Genomic DNA, 22,507 nt, shown 5'->3' with positions numbered 1-22,507 from the left:
CTTTTGGAATCCAGACGTTCAGCACAACCTACGTTTAGAACTCTAATCCCGTAAATATGCTTCAAATGGTCAAACAGGGTTCAGCGATTTCTTTGCCCACCAGTTTTACCGTTTTCAAGACCTGGATTCACCACCCAGCGAACTCGAAGCAATTAAGACTATACAACGTCAATTTCCATTAGACGTTCAACGATTATTAGCTACTGCTAACCCGGTAACCGCAGTACAGATGGAGACAACGCTAAGGCAGATTGACATGACTACGGTACCACATCCTCACAGGATAGCTAGGAACGGTTACAGTGAAGAAACTGTTAACATACTTACGCAAGATGACACGAGCAGAAATACCCTGGAAGAACGTAGGAACATAAACAGAAAAAGACAATGGGGTAACCCAGAAAACGGAAGAAAGGAGGAAGAAAAATGTCATTGCAGGAGAGGAGCCTATGGTCAAGGGACATATATGGGAAATAGGAGATACAAGCCCAATATGCGACTGAGGAACCAGTATCGAGAAGGCAGAGGAAGAAACAATTTCAGAGAGAGACCCCGATACGAAAGAAGGAATGTTAGGGATAGCCAAGAAAAGGAAAGTTACAACCGAAGGTACATTCAGGAACTGAATGAGGCCCGAAATGATAAAATTAAATGGGAAAAGGCTATAAGAGATCAAGACGTAAATACTGACGTGGAAGGAGCCGAGAGTCTTGAACTACAAAGATTTAAGAAACGAAGACAGGAAGAACAGACGCTCAATCCCAACACAAAGGAATTAGAGTATAGGAGAGAGAGCGAAAGGCCAACAAGCAAAAAAAAAACAACGCCGATTTCATATTAGAAGGCGAAATTGAGAATGTAGAAAACGCAGGAAATTTCAAAATTAACAGTTATTTTATAACGCAAGTAGATTCGTGGGAGATTGATTCTGAAGAATTGGTGAAGGACTTAACAAAGCATCATATGAAGAAAAGATATAATTTACCTATTATAGTAGCAAGAGTAGGAGAACTTAAAGTACATTGCCTCGTGGATTCTGGAGCCAGTATTAGTGTGTTATCCAAAGAGCTTTTCCAAGACATGAATAAAAGAATGAAACTACTAACAATACCAGTGTCAAAAATTAAGATACGGGGTATAGTACCTGACAAGAGAGTGGAGTGTAATGTACAAACATATCTGGAGATTAATATAGGAAGCAGAAATTTTGAACACCCATTCGTAGTCATGAACCGAATCAAATATAACATCATACTAGGAATAGATTTTATGACAGTCACAGGAATGACCATTGACATGGAGAAACAAGAAATAAGATTTCCTATTTGCGATGAGAATACTGAAGAAAAACAGGAAAGAATTAAGATCAATGAGGGCGTTGGTGTAGTTAATAGTGTGAAAGTCGAGGAAGAAGGAGAGGACCCACAGTCAGAAAGGAATCCGAAATTGCAGATAGAAGGGAATGAGATGTCAATGTCATGTGAGAATATACTAGAAAGTATTGAGAAGGTCATGATTACAGTGGAGGAAGAAAATATGCCAAACATCTCAGAGGCAGTTGCAAATGCCAAAATTTCACCTGTTGAAAAATCCAAACTTCACGGAATCTTGCAGGAATATTCAGATCTATTCAGGAACAAGCCAGGACAGATTCCCAATTTTAGGTACAAGTTGTTGGTAAATGATTGGACACCTTTTAAAGGGAAATTATATGGGGTACCGGAGAAATATTTCTCAGAAGTAAAAGAAATTATAAAAGGCATGGAGGATGATGGAATCATCATGAAAACATCTAGTCCATATTTGAACCCGTTAGTAATAGTAGTGAAAAGCAACGGGAAACTGAGAATTTGCCTAGACGCGCGATGCTTAAATACCAGGCTAATTCCTGAATATAATACTGTACCGAAGATTAAGGATATTGTACAAAAATTCCGAGACATGAGGTATTTTTCGACGATGGACTTCACGTCTTCCTATCATCATATTGTCCTTGAAGAAAAGTCTCGACTGTTAACGGGATTCATGTTTGACAGTCAGACTTATGTCTACTGTCGGTTGCCTTTCGGGCTGAAGAACAGTTGTGCCGTTTTGGTGAGAGCCCTGGATAGGAATTTAACTCCAGAGGTGAAGGAATTTCTAACTTGTTATGTAGACGACCTCATTTTGGCAACCAAGACATTCGATGATCATTGTGATAAGCTGGAGAAGTTATTTCAGAATCTAAGGACAGCTGGATTCAAAATCAACATAGCCAAGTCCAAGTTTTGTCGGGAAGAAGTATTATTCGTCGGTCACATGATAGATGGCACAGGGGTACGACCAAACCCAGTAAAAATCCAGGCGATATGCGACTTTCCTCGACCAAAACGCATTAAACATGTACGACAATTCCTCGGAATGGCCCAATTCTTTTCTAACCACTGTAAAGGCTACACTCAAACCGCAGCACCTCTACAGGATCTGTTGAAGACAAATAACAGATGGAAGTGGGATGAAAAAGCGGAAAGGGCATTCCAAGAATTGAAAACTTTGCTGACCAGAAGTATAAAGTTAGGCTATCCTAATTACGAAAAGGAATTTATTATCCAGTCAGATGCCTCGAATGTCGGTATAGGCGCGTGTTTGTATCAAGAGGAAGAAGGAACACCTCCTAAAAGCCTTCACCAGTCGAAAGTTGAGGAGTCATGAAATTCATTACACTACTACAGAACAAGAGCTACTAGCGATAGTCTATGCATTACAGCAGTGGAAAAAGACCATCTATGGATATCCAATAACCGTCAGATCGGATCACAAAGCGTTGACTTTCGGACTTAAAGCAGCAATGACGAACGAAAGGATAACAAGATGGATGTTGTTCACTCAACAATTCCAGATAAAGATCGAATACTGTCAGACAAGATGAATGTACAGGCTGCGGTTGGAGACTTCAAGATCTTACAGATGGAGGGTACGCGTATAGTTGGTCATCAGCAACGAGCCAAAACAACACCAAGCAAAGAGTAATAGGAGGGTAGCAGAGGTTATGAAACACAATCTTTAACACCATGATGAAACGGGACAGAAATTGGCCGAAAGGAAATAGGAGTGTTACCCAATCTAAAAACACATTTCTCACAATTTTACTGCACATACAGAAATATACCTTAACCAAGGGCGACTCAATCAATTAAAAGGTTCAATAAAGCACCTCAATCAAGCCAACGCCTTTGAATATGGCAGCACAGATCTGACAAGATTCCCTACCGGCTATCCACCAGAAACCTCGGACAAATCCAGACTAGAACAAGGTGATATCCGAGACTCACGCTGTGGCCACTCAGTCACAGGTAGCTCGCCAACAATAGTACGAGGGAAATAAGATATGAAAGGTAGGTCACGAACCAGGTAACTAGAAAACACTCCAAATAACAGAGAAATAAGAAACACCACCAAACAAACACATCACCAGATAGTGGGAAGGTTTCAGTGCCGCCTATGAAGCACCAGCTGATCCCATACTCAACTGGGGCACCGTAGGACGACAAGATGATGAACGATAGCCAAGGTTTTCAAACACTCCAGAAGGAAAAGGACCAATAGGCTGGCAGGTTATTTCGAGAAGAACATTATAGTATAGGATAATTGCATGATGACGTCTGATTACTAGGGTATGCAGAGAATTAAAATTAAAAATAGACCAGGTCGTACAGAAATCACACATTATATGGAAGCAGATAAGACACACCTACAGAGAGTAGTAAATCCATGCCAGGGTTTATTTCCCAATCTACCGGGACACAGGGTAAATTAAAGGCAACACCGCCCATACCGAAGCGCCATAATAAGTAACCAATACTACACGACAACAATACAACAAAAATGGACCACAACGGACATGCGTTAGCTAAAAGGGAGGAAAACTGCAACTACCCTCAACAACATGTCGTGAAGCCATCATTCCACCTCACAAGGCAAACCTAAAACCAAACCACGGTACCGTTTACAACATTACTAAGACAGGACCAAAACCAAAACCTACAAGGCACGAAAGGAGACTGCACTCCTCAGGTTCAGGATCCATTAGTGCAACACATGCGAAACACCACAATAACAAATAGACTGGGCAGGACAACATGGAGCTATGACTCGTTTAAATAACATACTACAAGAATAATACACCACATTAGAGACTAAAACCAGGGAAGTAAAGACTTCAGAAGAGGTTAGAATTAATACAACTTGCAAGCAGACATACATTAAGAAACCACCTAGTTAACTGCCACAACCAGGAAGGAAAACCCAAAGAAAAATTTACCAAATTAGGTTAGCCGGGGCAGGTTTTTTTTAAACCAACGGTACAAGAATGATTAGGAAAGGATAACTCAGTAAACCGGGAATTCACAACAGATAACAGAAATGCCCCAGAGAAGGACATCAGAGCACTCGCAACCTAGGGAATCGTGTCACCAGAAATTGGAGATAGAAGGCAGTGAAGACTGTGAAGTCCATGCCGTAGAGACAAACAACCAACCACCACCAATTCCAATTGACAGAGTTCCGCTATTGCCATTACCCACATCCAATCCAAAACATAACCAACAGGACCATAACACCGGGTATATCCAGATCCTAGTCAACTTACACCAACAAGGAAACCAAAAGACTAATTCGTTTCAACAAAGCACTCCTAACAAACCACAATAGGAATAGATAACCGAAATATTACCCGCAAGGAAACAGATAACAAGAACTAGGACCAAAGACAAAGACAGGGCAAGATAAATAGGGGTTAGGAGAATAACAAATTTCCTACCGGATTAACAACAACGCACAGAGCAGAAATTGCCCAGAATTTTCCAAATGAGTACCAAACCAAGACAACAGCAGTACAAGAGCCAATAAATAAATTTATGATCAAAATTTTGCAAACGCAAATGATCAGGATATAATCGAATTATGATAGACGGAGTGACCTGCACCCAGACCCAAAGAGTAGATAAATATTAACAATTAAGAAATTGGGTGCCAATAGTGCAAGAGCAAGTACACACATTTCTCGCAAACCACAATTACCTTCTCAAAATACAATGTTTAGAACAAATACACGCTAGAAGGTACTACAGGGTCATGCCAAGAATCATCAGGAGGCGTGAACGCAGCAGATAAGGTACCAAAGCCTAAACACGTGGTAAAAATTCTCACCTAACTAAGCAACCATGGTTGACAGGGAAAGAAGTTTAAGTACGACAAGCAACACCAAAACTCCTCAAAATAAATACAGCACACGAGAAAAGGGAGAAAAATATCACATGATTAAATTCACACTAGACCAGAATAATTACATAATAACCCACGGAGACCAATCAAATTTGCTCACTGAAAGGTAGCTCTCATCCGCTAGTCCAAACATGCGTTAACCTGTTTTTAACTGGGACAAATGAACCCGTCTAATCCTCTTGGCGATGGGGTCACTCACCAGCACCGACACCGGAGATAAAAACTGCAAAATAGTACAGGGACCATGATACCGAGGAGCAAGTTTGGCTGAAAACTTGTTAATAGCCTTGCTAATGGGATAGGTCTTGACAAAAACTTGATCTCCAACCTTCAACCTAGGTGACTTTCTACCCTTGTTATACTTAACCCTGCTTTTCTCATAGGATACTGACAACTTCTTCTTTGCTTCATCCCAGATTTTCTGAACGTCATTTGGTTTAGACAAGTCTGGAAGAAGATCATCAATGCCCAGAACATTGGAAATAGGAGAGTACGGGGTGTAGCAGAACATAAGTGACATGGGGGTTTTACCATGGGTTTCGTGTGTGGCAGGATTGAAGGCATGAGCCAACCAGTGCAGGCAAGAGTCCCACTTGGATTGGTTATTGTGATGATATGCAATTAGAGCAGATTTGAGATTCCTGTTCATCCTCTCGGCATAAGAAGGGTTAGGATAGTATGGGGTAGTGGTGACATGGGAAATGCTCAGCTCAAAAAGGTACTTCTTAAACAAGTGACCAGTGAAAGCACTGGCATTATCAGAAACCAGAAACTTGGGGGGGCCGAAGGATGCGAAGATAGAATTAAGGCAGCTTATAGTCGCACGAGCAGTCGTAGATCTAGTGGGGAAAATCCAAGAGAATCTAGAAAACGCATCAATAGCAACGAAGATATGAGTGTTTCCCAAGGTAGAGCGAGGGAGCGGACCAACAAAATCGATGAATAACCGTTCCATAGGGCGAGAAGCTTGTGAAGAAGATAATAGACCTACACGGTTGTTCAAACTAGGTTTGCTGATAGAACAAATATTACAGGACCTAATCATGTTTCGGATATCACCATCCATTCTTTTCCAAACGAAGAACTGTCTAATTTTCTGTCTAGTTTTAAAGGTGCCTAAATGGCCACCAATGGGACAAGAGTGATAGTACTTGAAGATGATTGGCACTAAAACCTTGGGTACAACAATTTTGAAATTAGTGTCCCTTCGACCTTTACAGCATAAGACACCCTTCACCAAAGAATAAGGTTTAACCACAATACCATCGCTAATTTTGTCGATGATTTCTCTCAAATCAGGATCAGCCTTTTGATGATCTGCATACTCATGGTACAACAAAGGCAGGTCCGAAAGAATGGCACCCACACTAGCAATATTAGTTTCATCATATTCTTCAGCCTTAGATTTTTCATCAAGACCAAAACTCCCGTCAAACATTCTACTAAGGCTGTCAGCGATGACATTTTCCGACCCCCTAATATGCTTTACTTGAAAACTGAAGGCTGAGATCCTAAGCGCCCATCTAGTGATTTTGCCCGTTCTTTTGGGACGGTTCAAGACCCACGACAGAGCCTGATTATCTGTTTCCAGATCAAAATTTACATGTTCAATGAAAGGTCTGAATTTTTCAAGAGCAAACAGCACGGCCAAACATTCTAATTCATAGATGGAGTACTTACTCTCCAGATCATTGAGGATCCTAGACACATAGGCAACCGGTCTACGACCATCCTCATATTCCTGTAAGAGTACACCAGCGACTGCTTTTCCAGAGGCATCGGTTTGTACAATAAAGCGTTTACTAAAGTCGGGTATAGCCAACACAGGAGCATTTGACAAGGCAAGCTTCAGGGCCTCAAAGGCTTCTTGCTGGGAGGGGCCCCAGATGAACTTGACATCCTTACGTCTGAGATGATTTAGAGGAGCTGCTATCTCTGCAAAATTTGGAATGAACTTCCTGAAGAAGTTCACCATGCCCACGAAACGTGCGATGCCTTTGACATCTTTAGGGGGTTGAAAGTCCCTAATAGCCTGAGTCCTAGAGTGGTCGATGGAGACACCATCAGAGGAAACCACATGTCCAAGGAAAGACATACTCGGCTTAGCAAACGCTACCTTAGACAACTTAACAGTTAGTCCAGCTTTTCGCAAGCGATCCAGGACTTCTCTAACGTGTTCGACATGTTCTTCAAAGGAATTTGAGAAAATTACCAGGTCGTCCAGGTAATGAAAAACGAACTTGAATTTAATACCCGAAAGTATCGAATCTAACAGCCTCGTAAGAACGGCCGCCCCACAAGAGATCCCGAACGGAAGTCTCAGAAACTCGTAAAGGTTCCAATCAGTAATGAAAGCAGTCAGTGGAATAGATGACTTAGACAACGGGACTTGGTAATACGCCTGATTGAGATCTAACACAGTGAAAAACTTGGCTTCTGAGAACCACCCAAAACAAGTGTGCAAATCCGGTAAAGGGATAGATTGCAAGATGATCTTGCGGTTCAAAGCCCTGTAGTCAATTACAGCACGATAGCCCCCAGAGGGTTTAGGTACTAGGAAAACGGGAGATGCATAGGGAGAGGTGGACGGTCTGATGACCCCATCGGCAAGCATCTGATCAATAATCTTTTTGAGTTCTAACATCTTAGGTGGTGAAAGACGGTAAGGAGGAGATCTAACAGGGGTGTTATCAGATAGCTCAATCTGATACTCAAGAACATCAGTAACTCCTAACTTGCTAGTGAAGACATCGGGAAATTGATGGCACAAGTCACGCACACTATTAGCCTGCTGATAATCCAGATGACTAAGATCCAACTGATCTATTTCGTTGTTCTCCCTAGGTAGCGCCCTACCTACACAAGAAACACTGAAGGTACCCAAAGGAGCATCAATAATATCGAATTTACAATTTGGAGAAAATTTAAAGTGAAATTTCCTAGCCTGGAGGTCCAAAATTAAACCAGTTCTTGACAAGAAGTCCGTACCTAAAATCATACTGCACGCGAGCTTTGGAGTTACCAAACAAAGAACCTTCCAAGTAAAATTACCAATACGCAATTTCACATCAACGGACCCTAAAATTTTCATATTATGCTTATTAGCCGTGACACATGCAACATTGACCTTCTTCAACTCAGGCAGTTTACAAGGGGACCTCATTTCATCATACCAATTAGCATCAATTAAGGTGACGACGCTACCCGAGTCCATAAGAGCAACAATGGTTTCATTATTCAGTTCCACTTTCGCGAAGGTACTTTTAGACTCAACCAAAGCAGAAATCTTATTGCATGCCCGCGGGCAAATAACCTTTTCAGAATCCACGAAAAATTCTGGCGCAGGCGATTCACCAGAATTACCTTTAGGCCTTAGTCATTGACTGCGTTTTCGGAACGAAGTAGGGCAATTATTTTTAAGGTGCTGCCTCGAGCCACACAAATAACAACAAGGACCAGGGCCACGCTTGACTGAGGGGCAAGCGTTCCTAAGGTGATCACGTGACCCGCAATTATAACTTTTTTAGGAGACCCACTATCCCTAGTTTGAGGCAAAACAGGGTTCACAGTAGGAGGAGGGTGGCAGATAGGTCTTGCAGCATCTCCGTGCTTTACATCTTCAGCAAATGTACACGCAGCTTCCAATTCAAGAAAATTAGTCGGACTCTTTGTGAGGGAGAGGTATGAACGATAGGCAGGGGAAATACCTTTCAGAATACGGGCCACCATTTCCTCTTCTGGCACCGAAATTCTAAATACCTTGCAATAAAACTGCAAGTCTAGTACATAGTTCAAAAGGTTTTCATGGAGCAATTGAGTCCGAAAGCAATACTGAGGAATCAAACTCTGCAATGCCAATGAAGGAATAAATTTAGACAATACTAGTTCATGAAATTCCATAATGGTTAAATTATTTGAAATAGCTTCAGAAATTTCACGTTTCAAAATTCCCTCACAATGAGAGAATAGGGCTCGGAAAATTCCCAAGTCATCAACAGAATACACGCTACCTGACTCTGTCATTTCTACCAGGAACCTCAGAAACCTGGTACTTTCTTCAATAGAATTGACGGAGAAATTTTTAACTCCGTTGAAAAGATCCTTCAGTGAAGAGTGAGAGGGAGCACAATTTAAACGGCTTAACAAATTTTCAAGAACTGGGGAGGCAGCACAACATGTAGGTTGATTATTAAGTGAGGCATCAGCATGACTAGAAGGCAATGAGGTTTCCCTCTCAACAACTGATAAATTCTCCATATCCTTACTTGCTAGCATTATATCTAGTTCAGCAGAAATACTAGAAGCAATAGTCAACAGCTTTGTACTTTCAGAAACAAGACTAGGTTGGGGACACATAGTAATCAAATCCTGGATGCGGCCTAAATAATGCCACACCCTAGCTTTAAGTCTGTTAATCTGCCCCTTAGTGGGGGAAGTTTCAATGAATTCTTGTCTGACAACCTCAATTTCTGTAAGGGAATCAGTAATTAAGTTTAAGGACTCACCAAATTTGCAGCACATCCTTACAGAATCAAGATTAATAGGAACCTGGACATGCGATGTCAGCAAAGAAGCGCACTCGGCAACAGTGTTAGCAGGATTGATACCCCTGATAGTGAGCTCATAAACTAGCTCTGATTTCCTGAGTTGGAATGGGAACAGCACAGCCCTCGCCGTAGTTGATGTACATGAAACAATAAATCAAAAGAATTAATCCAAATAAAAGCGTTCCTTTCACAGTAAGATACTTTACAAGTTTCAGTTTTTTACACTCTTTGAAACCTCAAATAATTTAAAGTTCCCCAATGACCAGGTTTTTTAAAGGGACAATGCCAAAAAGAACTCAGGTGGTTGGCACAAACAAAATAGAAAAGCTTAATGAAAGGGAGATTAAGCACATAGTACACAGTGCCAAAATAAATTTAATGAGGATGCAACAGACCTACAGGTAGATCCAAGTAAGAGGCACACAAATCAATTAACTAAAGCTCTGCTGCCACGAACTGTGACACTTAGAGCAATTAAAGGCATAATTGCCCCAAGTGACAGCACCAAGTGTCTGACCGTGTACGAAAGGCACGGTTCAGATAGGTGGAAACGTGCTAGACAAAGACGGATAAAGGAAAAACAAAGGCACTTACCATTAGAGAATTAAACAGGGCCCCCAAAGGAGCGATAAAATACACCTGGTCATATCAAATTATTCCCCCCTTTTGAGAGGAAAAACACCAACACCTTGGGGAACACAGATATTTAATCAGCAAAAATAAGTAGTAAACCAAGAAAGTAATATCCTCGCTGGAAATACAATAAAATTTAAAAAAAAATTAAAACATTTAAATTCAAACCAAAACCCTACGGTCGACCGTTTATAAAGGAAATAAATATTTAGTTCTTAAAGGACTAGGTATGATAATGTAGATTTATGAAACCACTCTCCAACTCTCAAATTTCCTTACAACCAAAAGTTTTCATTGTACAGTACTAAGTTTTTTTTAATCCTTTCAACCTTGAGAAACTACTTGCCAGAAACAGTTTTTAATACTGATACTGAAAACCTCCTTTTAGGATGTGTCAAACGACCCCCTTCAAGGATAGGTAGGTATTACGTGCACTTTTCAAGAAATTAAAATAATAATAATAATAATAATAAGCACCGAAACACCGGGGGAAAAATGACCAGGAGGAAAATAAAAATCTCGAAGAAAAAATTAAATGGACCAAGGAAAATCCGCGGAGGAGGTAGAATACATCACCGGCACATCAAAATACAAGTCATCAATCATCACCATCAACATCAACAACAACATTAGCATTCCCATGGCAACGACCAACAATCCGACAAGAGAGGGAAGTGGCCAATCACAGGCCGCAAACAACAATAGGCGAAAACTAACAAGGGCCAAGAAAACGGACGCAGAAAACAACTCAGGAAACCATTAATTAAATTAAATTAAGTTAAATAAAAAAAATTAACCAGAGAAGCGAGAAAAGGGAAAGAAAACCGGGACATACTGAACACGTAACACCCACATCCCTGAAGCGCCTCGCTTGTTAAATTATTCAGGTTTAAATAATAGCTTTTTAGCACAAAACTTTTAGGCCTAGAAAGGTCATTAATAAACGCTAGGTTACCCAATTACATTTTTGAATAATCCAAAACTTACTTTCACACAGTACGCAAGCCCCAATTTAACAGACATAATTACACATGCTATAATTTCCAATTAACAAGCCGAAAAATTTAAAATTCCACAAGGCAAGACTTAGTTTTTTAGATGACGCCAGTTACATGGTGCCGCGCGCACTTTCTGCACATAGGAAAATTTTGAGGTCTTTCACCCAAAAATCAGTAAAGGTTTAGTTGTAACAACACTTACAGTTTCTTCCAGATGAAAGTTGTGAGGACAGCTTCGTGTAGCATAAGCTACTTACTTACTTAAAAAAAAAATAACATGTAAATTCCAGACGAGGAAAAATTAACCAGAAAACTTGCAGAAATCCACAGGGCAAAGGCCCCGTATATATAACTTAGCCAGGCTCGAACATTTTCGGTGAAATTATCTCCTTAGGGAGAGAGAAGCCACACACGTCCACCTCTTCCTTGTCACCAAACAGCAATGGCGACTTCCCGAGATTCCGCAGGGCCGGCACCAACCATCACATGTGCGCAGAGAGCAAGCGCCTGAGTGGTAAAGTAGCTCGCGAGGTAGTACATACCTACGCCACTAGAGTGCAGGAGAATACAGTCAGGCACCGAAGGACGTGCATACAGTCAGTTATAAGGTTTGAAAAGAAGAAATAAAGAAGCGGCGAACCACTTCTAATGACACAGTTTTTCCACAGCCATGAGGCCAGTCTCGAAAATATTTCCCAGGAGGGAAAAATTGTTACGCAGGTAACAATGAAAATCTTCAATAGATGACTGTTCCGCTATTGCCCTAAGAATTTTGTCTGAGAGAACACCAATTGCATAGGGATAAATGATCTGCAAAATTTTGACACGGAGAAAGAGAAAAAACAAGGGCATGATCCTGAAATTCAACTAAAAACCTTAAGAATGAAATAACTTCACTGGTAGAGTTAACCGAAAACTTAGAAATACTTCTGAGCAACATTGCTAATGGATGAGGCAAGCTGCTCAACCCGGGTGACATAGTAGGTAAAGGTTTAAGTGGCGAGGAAGCTAATTCAGAACGTGCGTTATTCAACGAGGTACGGCGTTCAGACTCGTTGTCCAATGGGGCAGAGATTTGTTGAGCTCCAACGGTTATCCTATTGACTTCTCCCTTAGGAGACTCTTCCTCGTTACCTACGTTCACCGTAGTGGGTTGATCAGTTTTGGGAGGAAATTCCCCAGTTAACAATTGGGTAACCTTACTGGACAATTCAGAAAGATTTTCAAGAACCACACTAGCTTCCTTCCTCTGAATGCCATTCAACTTCAGAGACAACAGATCGTTAACTCTATTAGAAAAATGAAATAACCTGGCTTGCACACGTTTAATTTGATTAGGAGAAGGATCATTTTCTTCATAAAAACTAACTACAGATGCTAGCTCAGTAGTATTGTCAGTGATCGTGGAAAGAGAGTCGTCAGTTTCTTTCTCTCCCAAAGTGGGGATGGAAATGGGCAAATCAAGGGACTCTCTAAGCTTATTTGTGTCTACCGCAACCGTGCCTCCAGATTGCACATTTCTAATTGTTAATTCATAGATCAACTCCTCCCTGCGCAAATAGTTGAGATGGAGGACTTCGCGAGGGCCGGGCATGATGACAAAATTTAACAATTTTGAGAAATGACAAGGAAAAGTCCAGCGACAGAGAAAATTGTTAGTGTTCAAGAGAAAAGCAATGTGTAGCCGTCAAAAGGGGCTAATTTGAGACCCATTCAACCACGCTCTGCTACCACTTGTTACGGAGTTTTCCGTGGTAGTTAGAGGTGAAAGAAGGTGCTAGGGTGAACAGGTCTCAACTTACGAAATTAAAGTTAAGATAAAATTTAACAAGGTTATATTTTCTTTGCAAAATCAAGAAATAACAAGAATGACAGGTACATAGTAGCATAGCAACCAATGAAAAAATGTACAATTACCGAGGTTACAGGATTTGGGCTTCGAGACCCAGACTTACAATCCTTTAGCAATAAGCCCAACTTTACTCGAATATACAAGATTCAATAAAAGGGGAGAAAACCCCTATCATGCCCGGGAGCACTTACTCCCAATTACACAGTAAAGCCATCTCGAGGCACACAGAAACATTTTTCTTTTGGAAGAGCAAACCGCTCTCAAAGTTCCAGCCTATCAAAGGCCACACCAAACTCCACATTCAAGCTGTCCTCCAAGGACATACACACAGGGGTAAAAAATACCCAACCTACTGAGACCTATTAAGTGAAGAAACAGGACAATTACATGGCCTCCAAAATACCAACTTGAGAGGAGGCGAAACTGCACTCCAAATACGCCTTATTGAAACCTACTTGGCACTAGGCCGCTAATGCAAGGGCTAATCCCATACTAAAGAGGTGACTTATATAAGTAAACGATTTACATTACATTAGAAGGGAAGAAACGGTTGTGAAAATAAGTTCACCTAAAAGCAATAGGAGTGGGAGCTCGAGAGGGTTAAGCACTCTCTATCCCCATATGTAGTTACAGAGGCAGAATTTAAAACAAGAGTCTTTTAAATTTTAGAGGATAGTTACATGGTAAAAGGTTTCGAAACCGCCCCGAGGGTTAAACTGCTGAGATGGCAAGAAAATAAGTTATTAAACGGCCATTACCTGGTGGTTGAACTGCTGCCCGAAGAAAGAGGCGCTTCCCGCCCCGTGCTACATAATTTACACAATGATAGGTGTTACTGAAGTGACGCGGAGACCCAAAAATCAGCAGTTTATATACCCTCGCGGAACATTCGAGACCTCTCATGAATGAGAACACCCGCCCACAAGCCTTTTATTGGACAACCAAAAGATTACATGTCAAGATTGAAGAAGAAAACCAGGATTGGTGGAAAATTAATTACAAAAAATACTCATTGGTCGAATTCAAAACTGGCGGAAAGAGAAGGGTTATACAGCCAACCTAAACAATGACTGAAAGAAATTTAACAAAGAACAAACTTATGAACACCAAATTTCTCCAAAAAGCAGTTCTTTCACTTCGCTCTAGGGTGCACAATTTTAGTCCTTCCGTAGTGCCTTCTAGAAGAGAATGTTCACACTTCTTACTACAGGGAAAACAAAGATACATCGAAAACGACCCAGTTCAGAACACTTCAAAATTTACAAGTAGGGACATCTTCTGAGAAACTTGAGAATTAACACAGTAGTTAAAGTTCAGGCTTCCCCAGTAGAGGAGTTTCAACTGGCGCAGTGTTTGAATTAGCGGAGCGGAGGTGTACCGCCCGGTACACAAACTATTACTACAACCGTTGTAATTTTGTTGCTATACGCCTTTAAAACTTACTGCAAAGTCGTAGCATCCCCAAGGAGCCACCTGTGAATTGAAATTTAGCAAAATATTCTTTATTTACGAAATTAAGTGTTGAAAATATGTATACCTTGCTTTACAAAGAAGATCTTGCTGTTCTTGCCTTCGTGAAATCGATGTGTCTAGTTTCGTTCAAAATAATAATCAACTACAGCAAATATATATACAAGTTCACACATGTAATATGCGATGTTTACAGAACATCTTAGTAGCCTCGCATTCTTGAGAGAGTGAAGTAATCTGTAGCGTATTAGTCTCACTACTAGGCAAATAGGTTGGATATTAACAGGTTTGTTTGTTATCAAGAAGATTGCTTGTCACCGCGCAATTTTCCCGCTCCCTCATCTTCGTACACACTGCTGACACACTTATCCGTATTTATAGCCTCGTAGCGATATTTGAAAGTGGATGATAAGTGACCAGTTATGTGTGGCTGTGGTGTTAGCAGGAATAGTTTGACATGCTTCAAATGCAAAACAAATAATAACGAGAGATTCTTTTATAGATTCTTCACGTTAAGAACAGTCAACTAACCTTAGCCAGGCATTACACGTCTTTATACGGAACCCGTCTTCTCCCGCGCGAGCGATAGACGTGTTTATCCGGAGTTTGAACCACGCGCTTTTGCGACCGTATGTTTACTCTTAGGGTTGAAATATTAGCCGATAGATTCGAGCAGCGTATAGACAGGGCATTGATTAAAGCTAAACACAGGGATTTGGAATTTTTAAAAAGAAGGTATTGTTCCGAATTGCGGTATCCACCCTGGTGTACTTCTATAAGTTTGTCGACATTGCGAAAGTTCGTGTTTTGCTTCCTCTAGAAGTTATATCGCGGAAATATATTCAAAACGATTGTGAAGTAGAGTCACAATTATTAAACAGTGATGATAAATACGCGGCAATTAATGATAGTAGTAAAATAGGCGGATTCGGGCGACACCTCCTCCTCCGGCTCTCGGGAGAGGCCTCCGCCTCTCACGGGAAATTTGAATTTAGGAGGGAAATTTGAATTTTGGCGGGAAATTTGAATATTGGCGGCAGATTTGAATTTGTAAACAAAGCCACGTGCTTTTTGACAGCTGTCATCGACAACAACACATCGCTAACCTCACTGCTGCCATCTTGACGGGCCTAAACCTCAGTAGTACCAACTTAACCTCACAAGAGTGAGATTTGAATTTGTGAACAAATCCACGTGTTTTTTGACAGCTGTCATCCGCCATCTTTAAACTACAGAGCACCGTGCTGCCCTCTTTATCGCAGTAGCTGCAAATTCGTCACCTGTCATCCGCAGTGCTGCCATCTTAACGGGTCTAAACCTTAGTGCTACCAACTTAACCTCACTAGCGTGAGATTTGAATCGGTAAAAAAGCCACGTGAATTCTTTGACAGCTGTCATCCGGCATCTTTAATCAAGAGAGCGCCGTGCTGCACTCTATGTGGTGCCGGCAAAGTCGAAGTGCTTCACAAACTCACGTGCTTTGGTCATCCGCCATCTTTAATCCAGAGAGGACCGTGCTGCGCTCTTTGTGGCGGTGGCAAATTCCACGTGCTATCGTTTGGGAAACAAACTCAGGTACTTTTTTCTGACAGCTGTCATCCGCCATCTTTAATCAAGAGAGCACAGTGCTGCCCTCTTTAGCTACTTACCTTTGAAATGTGGTGGCGGCAAATTCCGCGTTCTCTTGTTTAGAAACAAAGCCACGTGCATTTTGACAGCTATCATCCGCCATCTTTAATCTAGAGAGCACCGTGCTGCCCTCTTCAATCAAGAAAGCACAGTGCTGCACCCTTTAGCTAGATACTTTTGAAATGTGGTGGCGGCAATTTAAAATTGTGTCCAGCAGCCATCTTTAATCAACAGATCACCGTGCTGCTATCTTTATCGTAGTAGCGGGAAAACAGCAGCCATCTTTAATCTACAGAGCACCGTGCTGCCCTCTTTAGCTACATACCTTTGAGGAGGGCAATTCGAACAATTCTATTTGACAAGCTGCTATCTTTAATCTACAGAGCATCGTGCTGCCCTCTTTACCTACTTACCTTTGAAATGTGGTGGCGGCAATTTTAAAAATTCTATTTGACAAGTTGTCATCTTTAATCAACAGAGCATCGTGCTGCACTCTTTAGGTACATTCATTTAACATGTGGTAGTGGATAATTGGAAAATTTCCGTCAGCTGTTATCTGCCATCTTGCATCGCTTACCTCAGTGCTGTTATCTTCACGGTACAAAACCTTATCGTGGTGGCGGTGGTGGGAAATTTAAAATCTACATGCTTTTTTGACAGCTGACATCCGCCATCTTTAATCATGGGAGAACCGTGCTGGTATCTTGCGGGTAATTCCGTCTACTGTCATCTGCCATCTTTAATCAACAAAGCATCGTACTGCTATCTTTGGCTACATACATTTAACATGCGGTGGCGGATAATTTGAAAAACTTCCATTAGCTATCAACCGCCATCTTTATTCAACAGAGCATCGTGCTGCTATCTCTAGCTACATACATTTAACATGTGGTGGCGGCAATTTGAAATTCTATCTAGATGCCATCTTTAAACAACAGAGCACCGTGCCGCTATCCCTTTGAATTGTGGTGACGGATAATTTGAAATTCCGTTAGCTATCATCATTAAACATTAGTGCATTCGCTAACCTAACCTCTCATCTACTATCTTGAAGGAGACTATACGACACCTCCTCTACCTCCTGCTCTTCCTCCTCTGTCAAGGCAAAGCTTTATCGAACACGCATCGCGAAGGTAAGAGTGTGCAGCGATAACATTATTATGCATGTTCAGACTTGCGGATTACGAAAGAAACATAACAAGACTTGAATCGAACACTGTACTCGATGTCGTTAACTTCAACATATGATTAAAATATTGTCTGGTGTGTTCAGCACACTACATAAGTGATCAAGAGTAGAATCGAACGCTGTATTTAATACAACATGTTAGGGGATATCTTTGTTCTAAGATCAGATTGAAACATAACAAGACTAGAACTGAACACTGCACTCGATGTCGTTAACCTTGACATGTGATCAGAACATTGATTGATTTGTTCAGATCACTAAACAAGTAGAACCGAACACTGCACTCGATACAACATGTCAGGGAATACCTTTGTTCTAAGAAAATTAGATTGAAACATAACAAAACTAGAATCGAACACTACACTCGATGTCGTTAACCTTAACATGTGATCAAAACACTACATAAGTAATTAAGACTAGAATCGAACACTGTACTCGATACAACATGTTAGGGGATACCTTTGTTCTGAGAACATTAGATTGAAACATAGCAAGACTAGAATCGAACACTGTACTCGATACAACATGTGATTAGAACATTGTTAGATGTGTTCAGAGCAAAAGTACAACTTCAATGATTTACCTAGTGTAAAAATCAAAAACACACTGTGCACATATCGCGTAGCTATCTCGCTTAGTAAACGATACAACTTTAATGATTTGCCTAGTACGAAAATCAAAAACACACTGTCCACATATCGCATAGCTAACTCGGCACCACTTCAAATGTTTTGCTTAGTGCGAAAATAAAAATATCTATACCGCGTAGCTAACTCGTTCACCGCACTGCTAAGACGCTTATTAATTGCAAATACACTGATATATGTCATGCGAAAATCAAGAAAGCACACTGCGTAGCCAACTCGTTCGGTCACACTGCAAATACATTACGATACGTTACTCTTTTTTTCTCGAAACACACACACACGGATAAGAATGTTGCGAGATACAACATACTTACATGTTAAAAAATAGGGGGGTGAAAAATCATAAATTATATGTACACATGTTGTCTCCTCCAAGTTGTAAGACGAAATAGACGCAGTACTGCGAGTTTCCGCTATAGCTAGCGAACGGAAGTAGCATGATATCTCAGCAAAAAAATACGCGTGAGCTTGCATACACGCAAGTCAGCACAATGATGGATACCGCGATTCAAATCCTGGCAACTTATGCTGTCAGGTAGGGCATCCGGCTAGATCATGTAATTACACGTTATGACGATCGCGCAGGTCCCTCGCCTAGCATTTGCTATTTTTACGGCTTCCGACAGTAGGGGTTCGAACCCGCTATCTCCCGAAGTAGCGAGAATGATTGCGGGTACAAGAGTGTTGAGGGTGATTCATCTGTCGGATGGAGGTGATAAGCATTGTGCAGGCTTCTTCAGTAGGAGTAGGCTATGTGCCGGTACCGGGACATCTAGTTATAAAACCCGCTACAACAGATTTGTCGCGTATACTGCGATTTAAAATCCTAGTCCTTTGACGTCAGGAAAGGTAACCAGTCGTAAAACTATGGTGTATGATGTAAGAGGCTAGATACTAATAGTTTTTGCGTCACGAAGGGCATGTAGCTATTAAACAATAGTTTGTGGTGTGGGACACAGGATACTGCAATTTAAAATGTTGTTTCTCTGATCAAAAAACACCCAGCTGTAAAATTAATTCTTGTGATTTAAAAACTTACTTCTCGCGTTAGGAAGGGTATCTATCAGTAAAACACATTCTCGTGAGTTAAAATCTTGGTCCTCGCGTTAAGGAGGGTAATAGCCATAAAAATATGGTGTATGATGTAAGAGGCTAGATACTGTTATTTAAAATCTTATTTCTTGCATCACGAAGGGTAACTAGTCTTAAAACAAATTCTTGCGATTTAAAATCTTAGTTCCTGCACCAAGAAGAACATCTAGCTGTAAAACCCCGATTCTCGTGTTAGAAAGGTCAACTAGTTATAAAACAGATTCTTATTCCCAGTTCTTTGACGTCAGGAAGGGTAACCGGTCGAAAACAATAGTGTATGATGTAATAGGCTAGATACTCTTAGTTTTGTGTCAGGAAGGGCAACCAGTCGTAAAACAATAGTTCGTGAAGTGTAACACCAGTTACTGCGATTTAAAATCTAAGAAGTGCATCTAGCTGTAAAACCCCGATTCTCGTGTTAAAAAGAGCATCTAGTTGTAAAACAGATACTTAATCCCAGTTCTTTGACGTCAGGAAGGGCAACCGACCGTTAAACAATAGTGTATGATGTAAGAGGCTAGATACTGCTAGTTTTGAGTCAGGAAGGGCAACCAGTCGTAAAACAATAGTTCGTGAAATGTAACACTAGATACTCTGATTTAAAATCTAAGAAGAGCATCTAGCTGTAAAACCCCGATTCTCGTGTTAAAGAGCATCTAGTTGTAAAACAGATTCTTAATCCCAGTTCTTTGACGTCAGGAAGGGCAACCGACCGTAAAACAATAGTGTATGATGTAAGAGGCTAGATACTGCTATTTAAAATCCTAGAAGGGCATCCAGTTGTAAAACAGATTCTTGTGATTTAAAATCTCGCGTCAGGAAGGGCAACCGGCCGTAAAACAGATTCTTGCTATTTAAAATCTCATGTTAGGAAGGGGCACTCGGCTGTAAAATATATTTTTAATCCCGGTCCTGTTACGTTAGGAACCGCATCTAGCTGTAAAAAAGTGTTAAGCTTTAGGAACAGGCTATGTCCTCACACCGGGTTACATTTTTTGTTCCACCGCTTAGAACACTGTCTTTGAAGTTGTACCGGCGCAGTCAGTCAGAGTGAGTGAGGAATGCATGCGTTGACTGAAATTGTACACTCGTCTTCCGGCTGTAGTAACCTTGAACGAGGACACTGCGTGCTGATAAGCTGCTTGTAATTCACGGAAAATTTTCTTAATCGTGTAGGTAATTCCTTCTAGTGTAAGCTCCTAAGATAAAATATTATGATTGTACGGAGAGGTTAAAACCCAGTACCAGCACATAGCCTACCCCTATCGAAAGAGCCTGCACGACGCCGGCACATAGGCTACTCCTGTTGAAGGAGCCTGTACAAGGTTTAACACCCCCATCAACACCGTTATATGCCCTTACTTAATGCTGGCTTTTCGCACACCCTCTGGTTATTCGAAACTGCCTAAGAATGTAATATACTACAGTAGGGAGAGGGTAAAACCCGGTGCCGGCACATAGCCTACTCCTACCGATGAAGCCTGCACACAGCTTATCGCCTCCATCCGACAGATGAATCACCATCAACATCTTGTACCCGCAATCAGTTTCGGAGAAGCCTGCACAAGGTTTAACGTCCCCATCAACAGCGTTATATGCCCTTACTTAATGCTGGCTTTTTGCACACCCTCTGGTTATTCGTAACTGCCTAAGAATGTAATATACTACAGTAGGGAGAGGGTAAAACCCGGTGCTGGTACATAGCCTACTCCTGCCGAAAGAGCCTGCACAAGGCTTAACGCCTCCATCCGACAGATGAATCACCAGCAACAACTTGTACCCGCAATCAGTTTCGGAGAAGCCTGCACAAGGTTTAACGTCCTCATCAACAGCGTTATATGTCCTTACTTAATGCTGGCTTTTTGCACACCCTCTGGTTATTCGAAACTGCCTAAGAATGTAATATACTACAGTAGGGAGAGGGTAAAACCCGGCGCCGGTACATAGCCTACTCCTTCCGATGAAGCCTGCACAAGGCTTATCACCTCCATCCGACAGATGAATCACCATCAACATCTTGTACCCGCAATCAGTTTCGGAGAAGCCTGCACAAGGTTTAACGACCCCATCAACAGCGTTATATGTCCTTACTTAATGCTAGCTTTTTGCACACCCTCTGGTTATTCGAAACTGTCTAAGAATGTAATATACAACAGTAGGGAGAGGGTAAAACTCGGTGCCGGCACATAGCCTACTCCTACCGAAGAAGATTGCACATAGCTTATCGCCTCCATCCGACAGATGAATCACCATCAACATCTTGTACTCACAATCATTTTCGAAGGAGCCTGCACAAGGTTTAACGTGTCCATCAACAGCGTTATATCCCCTTACTTAATGCTGGCTTTTTGCACACCCTCTGGTTATTCGAAACAGCCTAAGAATGTAATATACTACGGTAGGGAGAGGGTAAAAACCGCTGCCTGCATATAGCATACTCCTGCCGAAAGAGCTTGCACAAGGCTTAACGCCTCCATCCGACAGATGAATCACCATCAACATCTTGTACCCGCAATCAGTTTCGGAGAAGCCTGCACAAAGTTTGACGTCCCCATCAACAGCGTCATATGCCCTTACTTAATGCTGGCTTTTTGCACACCCTCTGGTTATTCGAAACTGCCTAAGAATGTAATATACTACAGTAGGGAGAGGGTAAAACCCGCTGCCTGCACATACCCTACTCCTGCCGAAAGAGCTTGCACAAGGCTTAACGCCTCCATCCGACAGATGAATCACCATCAACACCTTGTACCCGCAATCAGTTTCGGAGAAGCCTGCACAAGGTTTAACGTCCCCATCAACAGCGTTATATGCCCTTACTTAATGCTGGCTTTTCGCACGCCCTCTGGTTATTCGAAACTACCTGAGAATGTAATATGTAACAGTAGGATCGCCCCCCATCCGACAGATGAATCACCCTCAACACTCTTGTACCCGCAATCATTCTCGCTACTTCGGGAGATAGCGGGTTCGAACCCCTACTGTCGGAAGCCGTAAAAATAGCAAATGCTAGGCGAGGGACCTGCGCGATCGTCATAACGTGTAATTACATGATCTAGCCGGATGCCCTACCTGACAGCATAAGTTGCCAGGATTTGAATCGCGGTATCCATCATTGTGCTGACTTGCGTGTATGCAAGCTCACGCGTATTTTTTTGCTGAGATATCATGCTACTTCCGTTCGCTAG

This window comes from Anabrus simplex, chromosome 5, assembly GCF_040414725.1.
Source record: "Anabrus simplex isolate iqAnaSimp1 chromosome 5, ASM4041472v1, whole genome shotgun sequence".
Classification (NCBI taxonomy): Eukaryota; Metazoa; Arthropoda; class Insecta; order Orthoptera; family Tettigoniidae; genus Anabrus; species Anabrus simplex.
This window is presented reverse-complemented; position numbering follows the sequence as displayed.